This window comes from Taudactylus pleione, unplaced genomic scaffold (assembly GCF_031769625.1).
Source record: "Taudactylus pleione unplaced genomic scaffold, aTauple2 ptg000803l, whole genome shotgun sequence".
Taxonomy (NCBI): Eukaryota; Metazoa; Chordata; class Amphibia; order Anura; family Myobatrachidae; genus Taudactylus; species Taudactylus pleione.
Window position 1 is genome coordinate 2,495,817 of NW_028285205.1, and position 18,716 is coordinate 2,514,532.

At 42.1% G+C, this 18,716-nt stretch overlaps 1 protein-coding gene and 1 long non-coding RNA gene across 2 annotated transcripts in view; one reads left to right on the forward strand and one right to left on the reverse strand.

Annotated features, from left to right (window-relative positions):
* Nucleotides 1–7,328, forward strand: part of LOC148474881 (uncharacterized) — a 317,124-nt gene extending 309,796 nt beyond the window's left edge. Inside the window, exon 3 of the long non-coding RNA XR_015872818.1 lies at nt 7,046–7,328. This is a non-coding gene — a long non-coding RNA (uncharacterized LOC148474881). The remainder of the gene's footprint in view (nt 1–7,045) is intronic.
* The window catches only part of TSHZ2 (teashirt zinc finger homeobox 2), a 208,290-nt gene that overhangs the window by 36,231 nt on the left and 153,343 nt on the right, over nt 1–18,716 (reverse strand). The gene's annotated exons all lie outside the window — the stretch shown is intronic.

Here is an 18,716-nt window from a genome sequence, read left to right on the forward strand (position 1 = left end):
ACAGGCCCATGACACCAGGGGGCCCCACAAATCTAACTAAAGCAGCCATATTATCATCATAGGGAGACTGGCCTGGTGCAGTATTTTATTGTATCCTGCTCTGCTTATTGAGTCCTAATTTGAGCAGATTGTATCCTCTTGGCCCCCATAGAAACCTTAACCAAGGTACTGATGGTGCGAAATTCAAACCATAAGAAAGGTGCATTATTGGCATTTTGTTAAAAGAACATTTTATAAATTGAAAATGTCCTTTTAAGGATCAATGTAAAAGGACAATATTGCAAACACTGGCTGAGTACTATCATGGGATATGCAGTGCAGGTAAAGCACCAGTACTTTATGGAAAAATGTGCCCAATAAACTAGTGTGCATACAGAACAAGCTCCGTAGATGGAAAATATCCATGAACATGTTAAATAGAAAATTATAGAAGATCATCAGTGAGAATTTCACAAGTCTCTAGCATTGGAAAGTGAGGATAATGTTATTCCTGCATATCGCACTTCCTCTATGTATAGATTACGAAGCGGAATCATATAAGGGTGCTGCACATTTACATGGCACACTGGGGGCCTTCTCCTAAGAGTGGTGTTGCTTGTATTTTTCTTATTTATGGTTGAAGGTTTGAGATCTGCAATTTATGCTCTATGTATGTTGAACTACAATTAATCATCTCTATTTTACAACAGTGTCTACAATAATTAGCATGCACACAATGATGCTCGTTTCAGTACAGTAATATCTTCATTTAATAGTTCTGTCATACTGTACTCAACATTGCTTTCATGTGATTTTATCGCTTTAATGCTGTGTAATAGAGTTTACATTACATTTCAAATGCCCCAGAAAAAAAAGTACCTAATAGGTTATTACTTGGAATTTGTTTGCATCTAGCATGCGTTCTGTAAATGTGATACATTCTGATATATTAATAAAGATTAAGGGGAAAATTCAATAGGTATTCACTGAGATGAGTGGATCCTGATGATGTCATTCAGATCCTGTCCCTGGCCATCTATGCAGGGAAGAGCTCTCTATACGTTATTGATATTGAGGCACTGGTTCCTAGAGAAATGACTGGCTGCGTTCCTCTCAATATTTGTTGATGAATGGGATCGTCTGCATACCTAAGATTTTTTTTTATGAACATTGTTCAGTCCACAAAATGGCTGCCTCTGCTTTGAGCCCGTAAAGAGTACAAGAAGACATGCCACAGTTCAATATGCAGATTTTTGGATTTTGGATACCAGTGCCATTTCCATGAATCTATCCGAACCAAGTCTGCTCATTGTGCAGCAGCCTCAGATAACGGATGACTACCGCAGCATCTCTGCTCCAGTGGTGGCCTGGAACATACGTTGCCCTTCTCCCTTTCCACAGACGTTTAGGTGAAGAAATAATTCCTCACCCTTCTGTCCAACGTCTTGTTCCGATTTGTGTATCTCTTGCAGGGTAAATTGTATAACAATTCTATAGATTTTCCATATTGGCTGCAGGTACCTGTAAATCACATCTCAGGAAGGGGTTAATGGCAGTGACTGACAACCCTTCTGTATGATTTACAACCTGGTGCCCCATGTGAAACGACTGCTTGATGGATGATCCCAAAAGTCTGCAACTACCCATAAATCATGTCTTTGAGTCATTGACAAAGATAGAGGAGATGCAGGCAAAGAGCTGGCATTGACATCCATTTTCCCAATAATGTGCATTGACAACTTACAATACAGAACCTTAATTAAAAATGTGAGATCTGGAAGGTTTTTTACCTTTTTTTTTTCTATCCATAGTTTAGACCATGGCACTGATCACCGTGTCCTTAACCCTTCAACTGCAACAATTGACGGATTCATGAAGACCAGACTCTGTTTAGCTGTAATATATCTGTGATCTTTAATTCTCCTCTTATGTCTGTTCACGTTTCATTCTGCACCAAATTACTTCAATGGACCTGCTGTGTAGATTTTGTGTGCCTAGTTTGTTTAAGGCAAACAAAAATATATTTTCTGCCCGTAGGAAATAATTTACCCTGCCGCCCAGCTGTGAATGGCTTCATTGATCCCTTTTCCCCCATAGTAGAAATGAGGCCATTTTTGGTTAAAGCAGTCACACAATGAGATGCTCGCTATCCTAGCTCCTACATCACCTGGGAGCAGCCTGTACAGAGACAGAACCTTCCAATCCTGCTCTGCATCATTATTTATTTTTAAATAGTAAATCCACTTAAGCTATACACAGAATTGCTCAAGTCACTTTCCTGCCCAATCAGTCTAGGATATATGAAAAAAAGGGACTGGTCAAAGGTCTAAACAGGAGTCTCTAGCATTTAAACTGATGTACAGTATTATAGAGGAACGTATGGTTCTTTTATCATAATGCTACATGACTGCTTGAGCAGGGTAACGCATCACAATCCCTCTGCTACACCTAGATTGACTCAGGGTCTGATTCAGAGATTTACGCTAACATGATGGTTAGCGTACATCTCCGATGTTTAGGGGTCTGCGCAGAACCTGTTCTGCACATGTGCATAACGGGTCCTGCGCTCTCGCTCACTGTCCCCCTAGCTGCAGCATGAGTGACGTGCTGCGGCGTTTAGGGGGCGTGGAGCAGGCCAATGGGTGGAGCGGGACGCCTGTACATGATGCTTTCATAATCTACCTGAAATGTCAAGTCCACACCAAAAGCGACACAGGCATACATGTGGGCATTTGACATGCCAACTATACAAGTGCTTGTCCACATGACAGTATCCCGGTCTTCAAGACTCAATGTAGGCACCGAGAAACTACACACAAGAAAATAAACAAAAACGGGTTTAAGACTCAGCAATAGTTTGTAAATCATCGGTATTTGTTCTGATGCATTACAATGAAGCAAATTTACATTTAATCTAAATTAAATTCTTTCCGAAAGAGTTATCCAAAAAAGATTTAATGAATGAAATATCTGTAGCACATTAAAAATAATAATAATAATACTAATTGACAGATCTCACTTGTGTGCCAAATTTGATACTTGGCTTGAGTTGGCAGACTATTTTGGCATTTTCATCCGGTGTGTTGGCACATATGTAATAGTGCAGATATGCCCCTAAAATTCATCTGGTTGCCAGCAGCCAGAGATATCAAAACTCAGACTGAGAGCTTCACAAATCTGAAAGAAATACATTTTCCCATATTAAAGATTTGGATCAAAGCATTTAAGTATATTTCAAAAAAAAAAAAAAAAAAGGGACAAAATCATTATGGACTAAAATGTATATGCAAAAATAGAGATAAGTACAGTACAGTAAGATGTGAGTCTCTATTAGCTGTGGAACTACAAGTCTTAGCAGCCGTGCCCTATGCTTCATCATAAACAGCCCAGTGGCACCTGCATAGGAAGGGACAGGTTTTTGACTAAACTCATAAGGGGGAATTCAATTGTTTATTTTGGGCGGCAATAATTAATGGGCATCTGACAGAGCAATTCAATTGTTTGGGCACCCATTAATTATCTCACTTGTCACGCCCAAAAGCACCGGGTTTAGCTGCGTAAATCGGCTAAACTCGTCTAAAGTCTTGGCTACCCAATCAACGGACTTTTCGCACATTTGTACTTGCCACCTCAGGAGGCTGCGAGCAGAAATGCCGGCGCCTCTCACACCCCAACGGAGCAACAACTGAATTGCTCCATCGGGTGCCTATTAGTTAAGGCACCCAAAGAAACAATTGAATATCCCCCGTAGAGCAGATAAAAAAGTATATTATGAGGTAAGACACTTGCTCACTTTCTGACAGAAAAGTGGTCTAGGGATATATTTCATGGGTCTGTGTGGCCATTTGCGAGTGGTGCCTTACCCCAAACAGCTTTACTTGTTTCACAACAATGCATATATGACCCATACCTAAACACAGTTGCAGTGTTCTGTGATAGTAAAGGAAGTTGTATAGCTTTGCGGATGCTAGAAGATATGTTTTCACATTGCAACAATTAGGATGAGTGGACATCAAACAATCTTTTTTGGGGAAAGATATATTAAAGCCAGCTATAAGCTGATAGTGTAAGGACTATTAGGGCCCAATCTTATTAGCCACAATGTTCTCACCCCCACAAGTAAGTGCAGCTATATGCCGCTCTTACGGTACTGCTGGATTCGCAGATTTTTGTTTGCAGCCCCGTAGGAGCTAGTTAGGGCAGCAATGGGAGCCAGATCAGATCCTTTGCTGGCGTTTACACGTGTGGGGGAGAGTTTATTGGATTGAGCCGTTTGTCCTGTGTATGATCTTCAAATACTTCTAGTATGTATTCCAGCCCTAATGTGGTAGAGTGAAGTGGGAGGCCTTTTGCACGCCTGATAAATGGAATGTGTAGCCGGACTTTGCGACTTACAAAGTGGATAGAGGGTGCAATTACACATGGCCCAGGGGAGCACACAGCTTCACTTTTTGTTTGCGTAGATAAAGTAGGTACACACCTATACAATCTTCGGGATGTTATTTCGATTTTTACCTATCCTTTCTTTCGAAGTGTGTATGTACCTTCGATCATGTTGAAGGATCGCATCTTATGTGCTATTTAATATTACCCAGTAGAATCTGAAGTGTATACGCACCTTCGACCATTTTTCTGGCCTTCCTCCATCAGCAGCGCCACCTCTATGGGCGGGATAATTAACCTGTCAGATAACTTGCTATTTAGTCTTGTGTAAGGATATGATGCTGGATACAGCGCCTCACTTGTGACCTCGCTAATTGGACACTGAAGAACTGGCAACATGTGGCGTGGTCCGATGAGTCACGGTTCCAGTTGTTTCAGGCTGAAGGTAGGAGTCAGGTGTGTCACAAACCCCATGAGGCTATGGAAACCAGTTGTCAACAAGGTACTGTGCAGGCTGGTGGTGGTTCCATAATGGTGTGGGGTGTGTTCACATGGCATGGATTGGGTCCACTGGTCCGTCGGTATGGGTTGTGGATGGTGAGGATCCCGGGGGTCAGAATCCCAACAGGGTTAGGGTACTGACATCTGTCGGTCAGTACACTAACCCTACCCCTCCCTCCCCGCTGCCTAAACCTAACCTTCCCCCTGGTGCCTAAATAATCACCTTTCGCACCCTAAATCTAGCCCTCCCACCTTCGTGCCTAACCTTCCCCTACTGCCTACCCCTAACCCCAGTACTTACCGTCAGGATGCCGGGATTCCAGCGCCGGCATTTTAAGCAGCGGCTTTCCGAATATTATGACAGCATCCCAGTACACGACATTTGCCAGTAACCACTATGTTGCATTGCTTGATGAGTCCTTCATGGACTTCATGTACTCCCACAACAATGAAATATTCCAGTAGGATAATGCACCATATTATCAGTTCCAAGCTGTCCAGAATTGGTTCGAGGAGCATTCTGGAGAGCTCCAAAGAAAGGTGTGGCCAACACATTCATCCAACATGAACCCAATTGAGAATTTATGGGCCATGGTGGAGAGGCCTATTTGCACCTAAGATCCTGCACCTACAAATATCAGGGAGCTGTGGGATCTATCCAGACAGCATGGGTCCACATCTCTCCAGAGGTCTTCTATCCACTTGTGGAATTGATGCCACATCAAGTTGCACAACTTTGCTGGGTTAGAGAGGATTCTACACAATACTAGGCACCTATCCCCACTTCAGTGTACAACGCCACTTATTATTCTGCAGACATATAGTGGTATATCTCAATCACATGGTCCCATGCCAACAATACATCACATGGCAACATCCCGGCCTATTACCATGTGATGTATTGTTGGCATGGTACTATATGCCCGACATATACCACTAACCTAGGCATGCACAGAAACTGGCACAGGGGCTGTTGTAATGGGACATTCCCCTTTCACCGGGTCATGGACTACCCCCCCCCCTCTCTCCGGTGCATAGACTACTCACCTGGACAACCAGGTGAGCAATCTTGTACCAGAGGGTGGGAGGGACGATTTAGTCCATTATGCGGTGGAGGGTGGAGTTCCCATTTCGGGACCATCTATGCCGGCTTCTGCGCACGTCTATGACCACAATATGCTTACGATCTGTTCTCACACCCTTTTCCAGCCCATTATAGTAATTGTGTTTAAATCTGCTGTGAGTGTAGCCTGAAAACAGAAGTGTGTGTACGGTGGTACAATGTTTTCTTTTGATATTTTCGGCAGACAGGTCGCATCTATGATTATATAGGTGTGTACAAGTGTATCTGCACTGTGGTTGGGACTTCCACATGGGAATGAAGTAGATTGAAACAGCACATCAAGAGTGATCTCAAAAGGTGTGTACCTAGCTTTAGGTATAAGCAGGGGAAAATGGGAGCAGGTGACTTTCATGAGCATTCGCTTCCAATTGGTTTTCACAGTTACAAACCCCTAACGTTGCACGTGTAATCTCAGCTTTTGCTGAGGCTTCTTAAGGGGCCTTGTGGGAGGGGGCTATTAAGCTGCTGTACCAGGGTCTGCTTTTCCGTTCAGCAGCCCTGTATGAAACCCAACAATTCTAGTGACACTAGGTAATCGGAATGGCAAATCGTCCACATCATCCAGTGTGTGCGCACTCTTGTGCTCTCCAGTGCGTTGTACCTTCAGATCTGCTTGCAGTGGAGGCCAACCTGAAGATCCGGGGGACGACACCATGCTTCTGGATAAAGCGTAGGAACAATATATCGGGCTGTCGTACACCAGATCGTGCAGTGTGTACGGACCGCCCGATATATTGTGCCGTCGCTAGGTACACACATTGTCTAGTGTGTACCCAGCTTTACAGCACAACCTTATCCAGAAAAAAATACTCTCTAGTACACTATCCTTTAACAGGCATACTACCCAGACAACTACAGCAATTTAAAGGGTGCATCATCGCTGCAGCATAAGAAAACAAACTGAATTGAGAACGTATATGTGTCTGAAATAACTTTGTGATCTGGTGTGTATAGCCATTGTGTCTCATCCCTGGCGGATACTGTACGTTGAGTTTGTGCTGTTCAGGCTCTCACATGGTGTATTTTGAAGAGAAGTGACACTGCTATTCGTTCTGACAGGCTGAATGCGAGGCAAGATTAAGTGGCAGTGTTCAACATACTAATACTTACAAGAGGCGGAGAACAGGCAAAGCCATTATATATACAGCAAATTCTAAACCGAATCTTATCCACCTGGGAGTGTGCAGAGAAGTGGATGTGCACAGAACATCGAGGTCATGTACTTGTAAAAAGGATCTCTTTCCAACTGATCACATTATCACTGCTGAGTGTCTTTCAGTCGCACAAGAGACTAATTGCAGGATTTTGGCAGTGATCTCTGCTTTTCTTACTTAAGAAATCATCACCCTTTGTTTGCAGTATTTTGAATAAAGTATCTCAATGAAGAGTTGAATAGCCTAGCCCCTAAATCCTGTCTACAGTACTTTTTCTCTTTCTCCAGAAACTCTGCGTTTCACTATTAAACCGAAGGCAGGAAATTAAATTTGATCAAACTTGGGAGGTCTAGAGGAGTCTTGTTTAGCTTAGGGCCGTATAATCATTACATTTTCATTTTTGAGATCATTCTTAAACCATTCCATCTACACATGCGAAATCAGAACAAAATAAGCCCTTATCCAGATTCGCCCAGAAATGGACACTTTTGGGTGAAATTGCCCCTTTTTAAGGTTTGCAAATCAGGACAGTCCCACCAAAGTCAGGACAATTCACTACCATTGCTTAGATTATTTTTACATAAATTTACTTAAGCTGCAAGCATGTCTAGGACAATTAATCTAGTATGTGGATTGTTAATAAAAAAAAAAAATATATATATATATATATATACACACACAAACACACAGTATAAATATACATACATACATACATACACAGTCAGGTGCATACATATTGGGACATTGACAGAATTTTCATATTTTGACCACCACAATGGCTTTGAAATGAAACAAACAAGAAGTGCTTTAACTGAAGACTTTCAGATTTAATTTGAGGGTAATTACATCCAAATCAGGTGAACGGTGTAGGAATTACAACGGTTTCTATATGTGCCTCCCACTTTTTAAGGGGCCAAAAGTAATGGGACAAACTAAACAAGCCTAAATCGAACTTTTTAATACTTTGTTGCAAATCCTTTGCAGGCAATTACAGCCTGAAGTCTGGAACGCATAGACATCACCAGACTCTGGGTTTCATCCCTGGTGATGCTCTGCCAGGCCTCTACTGCAAATGTCTTTAGTTCCTGCTTGTTCTTGGGGCATTTTCCCTTCAGTTTTGTCTTCATCAAGTGAAATGCATGCTCAATCGGATTCAGGTCAGGGGATTGACTTGGCCATTGCATAACATTCCACTTTTTAGCCTTAAAAAAACTCTTTGTTTGCATTTGCAGTATGCTTCGGGTCATCGTCCATCTGCACTGTGAAGCGCCGTCCAATGATTTCTGAAGCATTTGAGTGAATATAAGCATATAATATTGCCCGAAACACTGCAGTATTTATTCTGCTGCTTTTGTCAGCAGTCACATCATCAATAAATACTAGGGAACCAGTTCCATTGGCAGCCATACATGCCCACGCCATGACACTACCACCACCATGCTTCACTGATGAGGTGGTATGTTTTGGATCATGAGCAGTTCCTTTCCTTCTCCATACTCTTCTCTTCCCATCACTCTAGTACAAGTTGATCTTTGTCTCATCTGTCCATAGGATGTTGTTCCAGAACTGTAATGGCTTTTTTAGATGTTGTTTGGCAAACTCTAATCTGGTCTTCCTGTTTTTGAGGCTCACCAATGGTTTGCATCTTGTGGTGAACCCTCTATATTCACTCTTGTGAAGTCTTCTCTTGATTGTTGACTTTGACACATATACACCTACCTCCTGGAGAGTGTTTTTGATTTGGCCAACTGTTCTGAAGGGGTTTTTCTTCACCAGGGAAATAATTCTTCTGTCATCCACCACAGTTGTTTTCCGTGGTCTTACGGGTCTTTTGGTGTTGCTGAGCTCTCCGGTACATTCTTTCTTTTTAAGAATGTTCCAAACAGTTGATTTGGCCAAACCTAATGTTTTTGCTATCTCTCTGATGGGTTTGTTTTGCTTTTTCAGCCTAATGATGGCTTGCTTCACTGATAGTGACAGCTCTTTGGATCTCATATTGAGAGTCGACAGTAACTGATTCCAAATGCAAATGTCACACCTAGAATCAACTCCAGACCTTTTACCTGCTTAATTGATAATGAAATAACGAGAGAATAGCCCACACCTGTCCATGAAATAGCTTTTGAGTTGATAGTCCCATTACTTTTGGCCCCTTAAAAAGTGGGAGGCACATATAGAAACCGTTGTAATTCCTACACCGTTCACCTGATTTGGATGTAATTACCCTCAAATTAAATCTGAAAGTCTGCAGTTAAAGCACATCTTGTTTGTTTCATTTCAAAGCCATTGTGGTGGTGAATAGAGGCCAAAATATGAAAATTCCGTGAATGTCCCAATATTTATGCACCTGACTGTGTGTGTGTGTGTGTGTGTGTGTGTGTGTGTGTATGTATATATATACACACACACACACACCTCCTTCTCAGATCTGCACTCAGTCACAATAAATGCAGCTTCTCCGGTGCCTTCCGCAAAGACACTGGACCTCATTCAGACTCGCTCGCAAGCGGGTCGATGGTGAGGCCCTGCGCATGCGCAGCGGCCGCAGTGTGCGTGCGCAAGCCCCGGAGCGAGTGACAAATTCACTCGCTCTGTGGCTTGCTACAAAAGGGGCGGCTGTCGATGTTGATCTGCTTTGTTTAACTTGCTCTCTCATTTTGCTGTTATTGCTTAATTGTTGACCAAGTGCTAGCTCACATCTACATCCAGCTGGCTTTTTAGAAGTGACTTCCTGGCCACTGTGACAGACCATAGTAGCAGCCACTGCCTACTTGGCGGACAGATTGACGTCAGCAGTCATGCGCGTTGTATGTTAACCCATGATAGTGTCATTTGTTTTTTGTCCGCACCATGACTAGGGATTCCAATCCCAGGACTCTGGATGGTTTCTGGACCGATAAATACCTGGGATTACAGACATTAAATCACAGATATTATAGGATGTCAAACACACTGTGGTTTGGACTAAGGAGGGGGGGTGTTTCTCATGGTCTCTGGTAGCGGTCACATTGGCCGGTCCTCTCCCAACCACCACAATAGAAGAGCTGGAGTCCCATGATGCTATTTCTCTCAGTCACTGAGAGTCACTGAGAGCAGCCTCAAAACGGTACTCCAGCTAAGTCAGGGAGAGATGTGTCACTTTATAAAGGGTGTATATTATATGTTGTGTGGCTTTAAATTCAAGTGCAGATATTTGTGAATACACTAGGACAGAGATTCTCACATTCCACCATTACAGTCCAGGTTTTAAGCAAATCCATGCTCAAGTCCAGATGGCTAGATCAAATTGACTGAGTTACTAATTAAGTCACCTGTGAGCAAGCATGGATGTCCTTAAAACATGGACTGTAATGGCGGAGTTTTAGAACCTCTGCATGAGACTATTTTATATGGTTTAATGTTGTCTACTTTATATCATATGAGGTTTAGTATAGCTGTGTTTTTTATTACATTAATAGACTCTGGACAGTTTTTTTAATTGATATTTTAATTTTTTTTTATACCACGTCTGAAGCCCTATAGCATTATGGGGAATTGTGTTATTATATTCTGAAATAACTTGGGGCACTGTTTAATTCACATTACTTTATTTGGTGAAATATTGAAGGTTAAATTAAAGTAACAATTGTTATTTCTCTAAACACACTTAAAAAACAAACAAACAATGTTTTCATTAAATATTTGCTCCTCTGCTACAAATAAGTCTCACATGAACCTACGCAGAGTCCTGTGCCAGTATATTTTATTCCTTACATTATGTGCAGCTCATATAAGACCACCCAGCTTGCTGGGAACAACATATGACAAAATGATACTCCTCACTTCCCCAACTCATTGTACTGTTATTCTTGGATAAAAGGTAAAGCAAATAGCAGCCAATTGCTCAGTGCAGCGGAAACAAAGGCCATCAAAGTCATTTATCAAACCTCAGACAACCAGTTTGCTTTCAACTCCAACCTCTCCCCTGTTAGAAGAGCTTGAAAGCGATAACACCCAATAATATTCTAAATGACAAATGTAACCGCTGCATCTCAGTCCCCTGGGCAATCGATACAACTTAGAGGCATCTGGAGAATATTGACAGAGACCTGGAGAGGGGGCGCGTTTGGAAACTGCAATCTTTTTTTAGCGGTATAATTTATATTTTCTTTAATTGCATGTGTGGCTGAGGGTAACCCATTCTGGGTCCTCATAGATAAGCAGCCGTGAGAGAGGATTATTAAGATATACAAATGTGGCATAAGAAAAATACCCAGTGGCCTAGACAGCCTACAGCTCTCTCTGCACATCTTGCCTTATGACTCATCTTCTATTTCATCCACTTCTATGATCTTGTATTAGCACATCTGGCAGGCCATGACTCTACTACTAACGCTACTGAGAAACAAAATGAGTCTCAGGATATCACCCACAAATAACATGTTTACAGCCCTGCTATCATATGTCCTTCAATTAGACAAAACAAACAAAAATAATAATAACTGCAGAAAATTCTTCTAAGAAATGCGTTGATTTAGTTATGTAAACTGTACTGGGGTGACTAAATCTATTTCATGATAACGAACTACAGCTTCTTCATTGTAACTGTGGTACCTTTTATGCTCAGGAAATTACAGTGTTCTATTCTATACGTTGTAACTTCTCTACCCAGTACATTAACCTCACTCTAACTGCTGTACCCTTATGGTCCCCATATTCCAGCATCCCTATTTGCTTGATTCCTTAGAATACAGTATTTGTATTTAGTAAAACTAATTACATCATACGCAATATTGTAATGTAATTTACGGGCCTATGTAATTAATAATCAAGGCACTGCAGCAATTATTAACATCCTGTATTGTGGAGACTATTTTAATTTTGAATTAAAATATCCCTGCTACTGTATGTACTAAACTGAACACCCAGGGAGAGCGGTAGCGATAACCACTGTCCCTGCGAGTTGCTTCTCCAGCACTTTGGAGGAGTCTTTCACATTTCAGTGTCAGCTTTCTGACCCGGCTTGGAGACTGCAGGAGACGAATCGGAAGATCTCTCTCCTGCAAGTAATGTCTCCATAAGCTTAAAGCAGTTTCCACAATCTGAAGATGGTTTTTGGAGTTTGGTACATAGGGGTGAAATCGTAGTCCCCATTATTAACCCGGCATAAGGAATCTCAACTCTCAGGGGGCATCCTGAAAAGAAGCCCCAAGGCTTCTATTGGGTAACGCCTTCTGAAGATGGCATTACCCACTAGGACTAAGCACCTGAACGCATTCTAGTGCTTAGTACATCTAAAAAATGCGGTAAAACATTTTCAGGGGTTTTAGCACATTTTTCACTTTAGTACGTCCTGCCCTTAGACCCCAAACTGATATTTCAGGTCCAAAACTGTGAATTAACAATACATTTTTCAACTAGAATTGAACGGCAGCTCTGTTAAAAAGTAAAATATCTATGTGTCAGCCATCACAGCTCGTGCCTCACGTTTAAAATGGCTGCCTACACATCTGATGGAGGGGATGATCGGAGCTGTGGCAGTAAAGTTCTTACATTCCCCTGCTACATGGAGCACTGAAGGGGAAACACAAAAATGCTTAACATAAATTTGGTTTATTGAAGTAATGGTGCATACACATGGTCAGATTTTTCTTCAGATATGAACGATTGAACGATTTTTAAAATTGTTATCATTCATATCTGACATGTCTGAACGATGGCGGTCCCGATGGTCAGATAACGTTATCCAACATCTGATGTGTTTGCAGTCAGTTTTGGACGATTTCAGTCATTTTAATGCAGTAAAAAATCGTTACTTCAAATCGTTCAATTGTTCATCTGACCGTGTGTATGCACCTTAAGGTGGTGTTTTGCATTGTATAAACGCAGGGCCATCTCTTTCATTGGGCTTGTTGGGCAGTTGCCCAAGGGCCCGAAGCTTGTAGGGGCCGCCAACCCACCCCACTGCAGCCGCAGTCAGTTGGTAAATTTGTGATATTTTTATAAGCCACCCTCCGGTGCACTGTATACTGACCTCAGTCCCAGTTTCACTTCATCCGCCGGCTTCAGACCAGTCAGACAGAGTCTCTCTGCATGTGTGGGAGGTCTGATGGGCATGCAGGAGCGTTTCATTTTATTGACCATTTAATTTTTTTTCCATGAATGGGTGGGTAGTGCATTGCTTTGCCCAAGGCCCACACTGCTGTTAAGACAACCCTGTATAAACGTATTAAAGTTGTTCAAACATTTTTTCAAAAGTTAGTGTGCTGCAGTACCCTGTTGCCCTTACCCAACAACTACAGTAAGTGAGCTGCTGCAGGTACATACAGATGTGTCCTCGCTCATCTTTACTGCAGTCGTGCCAAACAGCCCATCATGGTGTGCCTGGCCCTGTGAGACTCTGCTAGCGCCGGGCATCTTTTTTTTGCCGAAAAATGCGTCTAATATACAAGTGTTGCATATCAAATTACTCAGCACATTCTGTTGGTGCGCCCTAGTCACATCACATTGCGACTTTGCTAGTGTCGGGCCGAAAATACGTCTATGTCGCATACCATGAGTGGCTGTTTGACACGACTGCAGCAAAGATGAGCGAGGGCACATCTATATGTACCTGCAGCAGCTCACTTAATGTAGTTTTTAGGTAAGGGGAATAGGGTACTGCAGCACACTAACTTTAGAAGAGCTGCATCGGATCTGAAGGCTCACTTGCGCCAGGCAAGTCGTGCTGCGTGGCATATTGAGGCTAAACGCAGGGGCAACTATGGGAAACAATGAAGGCGCTTGCCGTCGGGCTCCAGCTCTGAAATTGAACCTACTCCATTGTCCACAACATATTCACCCCACTTAGGGCTGTAACTATGTACTCAGAGTGTACCGTCACGGTCGCCCAATACATAGCACCCCTTCCCGGCACCTGAGAAGCCCCCTTACACTAGTGAAGTGCTCCATGTCAGACCATCAGCTGCTGCCTTCGTCTATCTATAGCCTGTCTGCATGCAAATTGCTACATTACAGTATCAGTGGCTGTGACGGGGGGGCACCAAATTATAACTTGCCTCCGGGCGTCTGGGATGACCTTACGCCACTGGCTAAACGTAGGAGGACAAATCTGTAGCAAACATAACCTTGAGTTTGGATTTTCAAATGAGGTGCCGGAAAAGCTGGCAAGAACAGCCAGTTAACTGCTATGTTGGAGACCTGAAGACTAGAGCCTTGGCAGCAGGGAGACTGCTGCCCCTGGATCTAGATAGCCAAACTCTAGAGCCCATTTGCGGTCAGAGCGGAAAGCCAGCTTCTGGAACAGAGCCGTTTGAGTATCATCTGTACTTCTAAGAACATTTGGTGGTGGCAGTGAGTTACCCACCTATGATGCAGTACAAGGTCAGTAAAAGGCAGTGAATGAAGGTGAGAGGGAATCTCAATACCCAAATGGCAAAGTAATCCCACTGAGGTAGCTCAGGAATAGTGTCATTTTCCTCCTATCTGTGCCAGCCAGCAGAGTAAAGCTTGGTACCCACTGGCAGATATATTGGCCGATCAATTGATCGGCCAATATATCTTGTGTGTGTTTGCCACTGTGTACCAGCAATATGTCTGAACGACGTCGTTCACAGACATATCGCGTCGGCTGTGCTGCACAGCCGATGCCCAATAGATCTTCAGATATATAGGGGCATCGTGCTTTGCGTACGGGCAGTCAGATGTCCGCCCGTACACTTGCTGCAGGGACGGGGTTGCGATACACCCAAGCCAGCGGACCTGCGGTCAGAAGACAGATGATGGTTGTTCAATCTGCAGATATATCTGTTAGGTGTGTACCCAGCATTAGGTAATCTGAACACAATATGGCCCATAATGCTGATTCTGAAGGAATTCTAGTTAACATGACAGGACTAACCCCACCACCATGTGAAAGTTAACCAATACACACAATGCATTTCTCTAAAGCAAGTCTGCAAAACTGTCAGTCATTCTAATGTGTCTAAAAAGCCCTCCTCCCTCCAACATGGCAACTTGCTATGGTGCAGTGAAAAAGAGTCTGGTGGAGATATGTAGTTAAGTGTAAAAATGCCTTTAAAATATATTAGTGTCTCAAGTAATGGCTTAAATTGCTCTTTAACCCGTTACCAGCTCAAAGGTAAATAAATCCCATTCTACCTGATGAACATGGTTACAATTACAAAGTACAATGCACTAATTTCCCTCCTTCCTTGTTCCACATGATACGCTCAGCTTAAACCAATTAATTTTAAAGCCATAATTTGTAAAAATGTCCTACCAAAATGTTAAAGGGTATTAAACTCCCTGTTTTATAAACATAACACTTAATTTAGAGGGAGAAAAAAAAGAAAACATTTACAAGGTAATGTATTTAGGGTAAGTGCATGGCACATGAAAATAATTAATGAATTTTTCCCAGTTTAGAAAATGAATGTAATTAATTAACATTTAAATTACATTTTTAATTGCAATCATGCCCTCCCAGGGGGCTCATAAGGGACCATAATTGCAATTAAAAGCATGTGGATTTGATAATAAAAGAATTTGCAGTGTCTGAAATGCGCGATTTAGAACAGAAAGCAGACATTGTTATCGGTACATCTAACTTAATTGTAGCTATAAAGCAAATGCGGTGTACGATATAAAAATTCACATACAGGAACATTTAATTCTCCATTCTCTTAAAGGGGACACGCATGGTAGCACTTCTTATGACAGGTTCCATTTGGAGAGATGGCTTCAAGGCCTCTGTTCCTTTTAATGTTTTCACAATATTAAAAGCTGAGAGGCCCTATTAAAATACACACAATCTTATATTTAAATATTATGTTGTAAAATGTGCCTGGTGAGGATCTGTGAGCCATCATTATAACAAAGGAGTGCTGTATTATTTCCTTTTTTTAATAGAATGGCTTTTGGGATAGTCTACTGAGAGCACTGTGATGTTTTTTTATTTTAATTGCATGAAAATAGTTTCTTTTTCTGTAGTTTTGCTTGAGTCAGAATGCATTCATAGAATCTTAGAAAAAAAAAATAGTAATATAAGTTGGGGTATTGGGTCAGCAGTTTTTCTGGGGGAACAAAATCTCCAAGCAAGTGCTTCAACAAAGGCCAGTATTCAATATGTTTCGCCCGCTATACTTTTTCACCTCCCGGACTTTCCGCCTACTTCGCCTGTTTTGCAAGTGGAAAAGTATTGCGCGTGTCCCCGCGTATCCCCATATTCAATTTGAAAGTACGCGAAAACGGGACCCGGCGAAACTTAAACAAGCGGAAAGTACTGTCACATTTGGGGATATCAGCCTGACTGCCCCCAAAAGATGCTCTGACAAGGGGATTAGCTATGGTTACCACCGATTTTGCTTGCTGGAGGTATTTGGTGTTTTTAAACGGGCTCATAGCTGCTAAATAGTGTTTTTGTATAAGTGGTGCAGAATAGTATTCAGGAGGTTTTTTTGCAAAAAATAACTTATCCCAGCAAATTTGGGGTACTTGAAAATGGGGGCCAGCATATTTTAAAGTTGCTAAAGTAAAGTTTTAAAAATCTTGAAAAATCCACCTTCCGCAAGCACCTGCAATGAAAAAAACAACTGGGGCATACTTGGGGACCTCCCTGGAGTCTAGTTCGCTAGTTTTTAACTTTGTCCCCCAACATTTTTTTTTCACCCCTAAAATGAAAGTAATTTTTTGGGGTCTTAACTATTTTTATTTTATTTTTTTACACAGATTACCTTTGGGGGACTGTCTGAAGGCTGCACGGGGGTTCCCGCAACGTTGTACCTTAAAACCCGAATTCTGCACTTTTTTCCGCCTGCTATTCATAGGCAAAAACTTTTTTGCCTATTACATTGCATTGACTTTCCGCCTAGGTGGAAAGTCTTTCAAATTGAATACGGCAATACTTTTCCGCCTGGCGAAATGACGTCATCGGTGAAACTTTTTCGCCGATTCCGGCTTTTCGCTCAGAATTGAATACAGTCTATAAACTGTGCACAATTTGATTCTTCTTCTATTCAAGCCATGCTAAGTATTCATTTTGTTTGCATTTCACTTGTAGAAATCTGCAGAGTGCCCAGTTCTCCCCACTACCCACATTGAACATAACTTTGCTGCATACCCATTATACAGATGTCTTCGTACACCAAACCTCAATACAGCAAGCGGTGCGAGTGAGCCGTGGCAAGTGGTGAAACATACTGTAGCAAATTTTTCTTTAAATGTGCATCTTATTTGCACCGCAGGCACAGCAATATACCACTCAATTTGTACCAGAGACGCTGGGTTGTTACTATAACTGCACAGGAATTAGTTTTAAATATGAAAAAAAGTGGCAGCACAACAGAACTTGGCGTGAAAAAAAAGCCACGTCCACTGCATCGTAGCATACAGTTTCAGACTCAATTCCACACCGATATATAAGTGTAGCATAACAAATAATCAGTGGTGTCTTGTTAAGCGGTTTTGTCGCATCCGATTGTTTAATTTGTGTGACTAAAGCTTATGCATGGTACAATTTTCTAGAAAGATATGAACGATAACGATATCGTACATCGTTATATCGTTAATTTTTATGTACCCAACAGCCTACCAACAACCAATGATGTGTGTTCCAGCATGGATATTCACGATATCGTTGGTCTGCCATGCATGCAGGCCAACCTGGATGATATTTTTCATTTTCCATAGGGGTTTGCAATCGATGGTCGTTCATACAGTAGTTGGTGATATCTTTTATTTGTAGATGAACTAGATCGTTCATCCAACACACCATGAAATTCCAGGGAGATTGTTCAGCGATATCGATCGCTGAATAGATCGTCCCGTATGTATGCAGCTTTAGATGTACATTCAAGCAAAAAAGACACTTGGCACAAACCAAGTTGAAATGGACCTGGCACGCCAAGAAGTGCTGTTTGGTGCAACAGGGGCAATAGTGTAGGAGGACACATCTGTGTGTCCCAAAGGTTGTTGCTAAACCAGATAATTGTACAGAGTATGTGCGCGGCCGATTTGTCGGACATGCCGAACCAACCTGCATGTCTGACAGATGCAATATTTGGCAAGTTGCAAGTCGGCTGCATCATGCAATGTATGCACTGCTGCCGCCGGCCGACTGACATTTCCCGTTCCTTCACAGTGGAGGAACGGGGAAATGTCCCCCCCCCCACCCCCACTTCAGGGGAGGAAGCCAGATATTGTATGGCCATACACTGAAATATCTCGCAATGTATGGCCATGATATCTGCTGAGTTTCAGGCAGTTAGATAAAATGTCCGTTGGTCTGACAATTTATTCCCAGCATAAGGCAACATCTCATCACCCTGGTTTGGCCACTTTAAATCTAGCCGTTAAAATTTAGAAATCTCATAGGTGCCTGCAACTTGCAGGCCAATACATTTACCCCTATAGCCTCACCTATGCAGAAGTTTGCTGTCGTTTGTCATCTGGACCTGAGGAAATAAATTTAAAGCAGACAAAAACGTTTCTGTGTGCTTTTAATGTAATCCACCAAAATATTGGGTATTTTTATCCCTAATTAGAAAAATGTGGGCGAGAGACCAACTTTATTGTTTTTATGGTATATATGATCCATA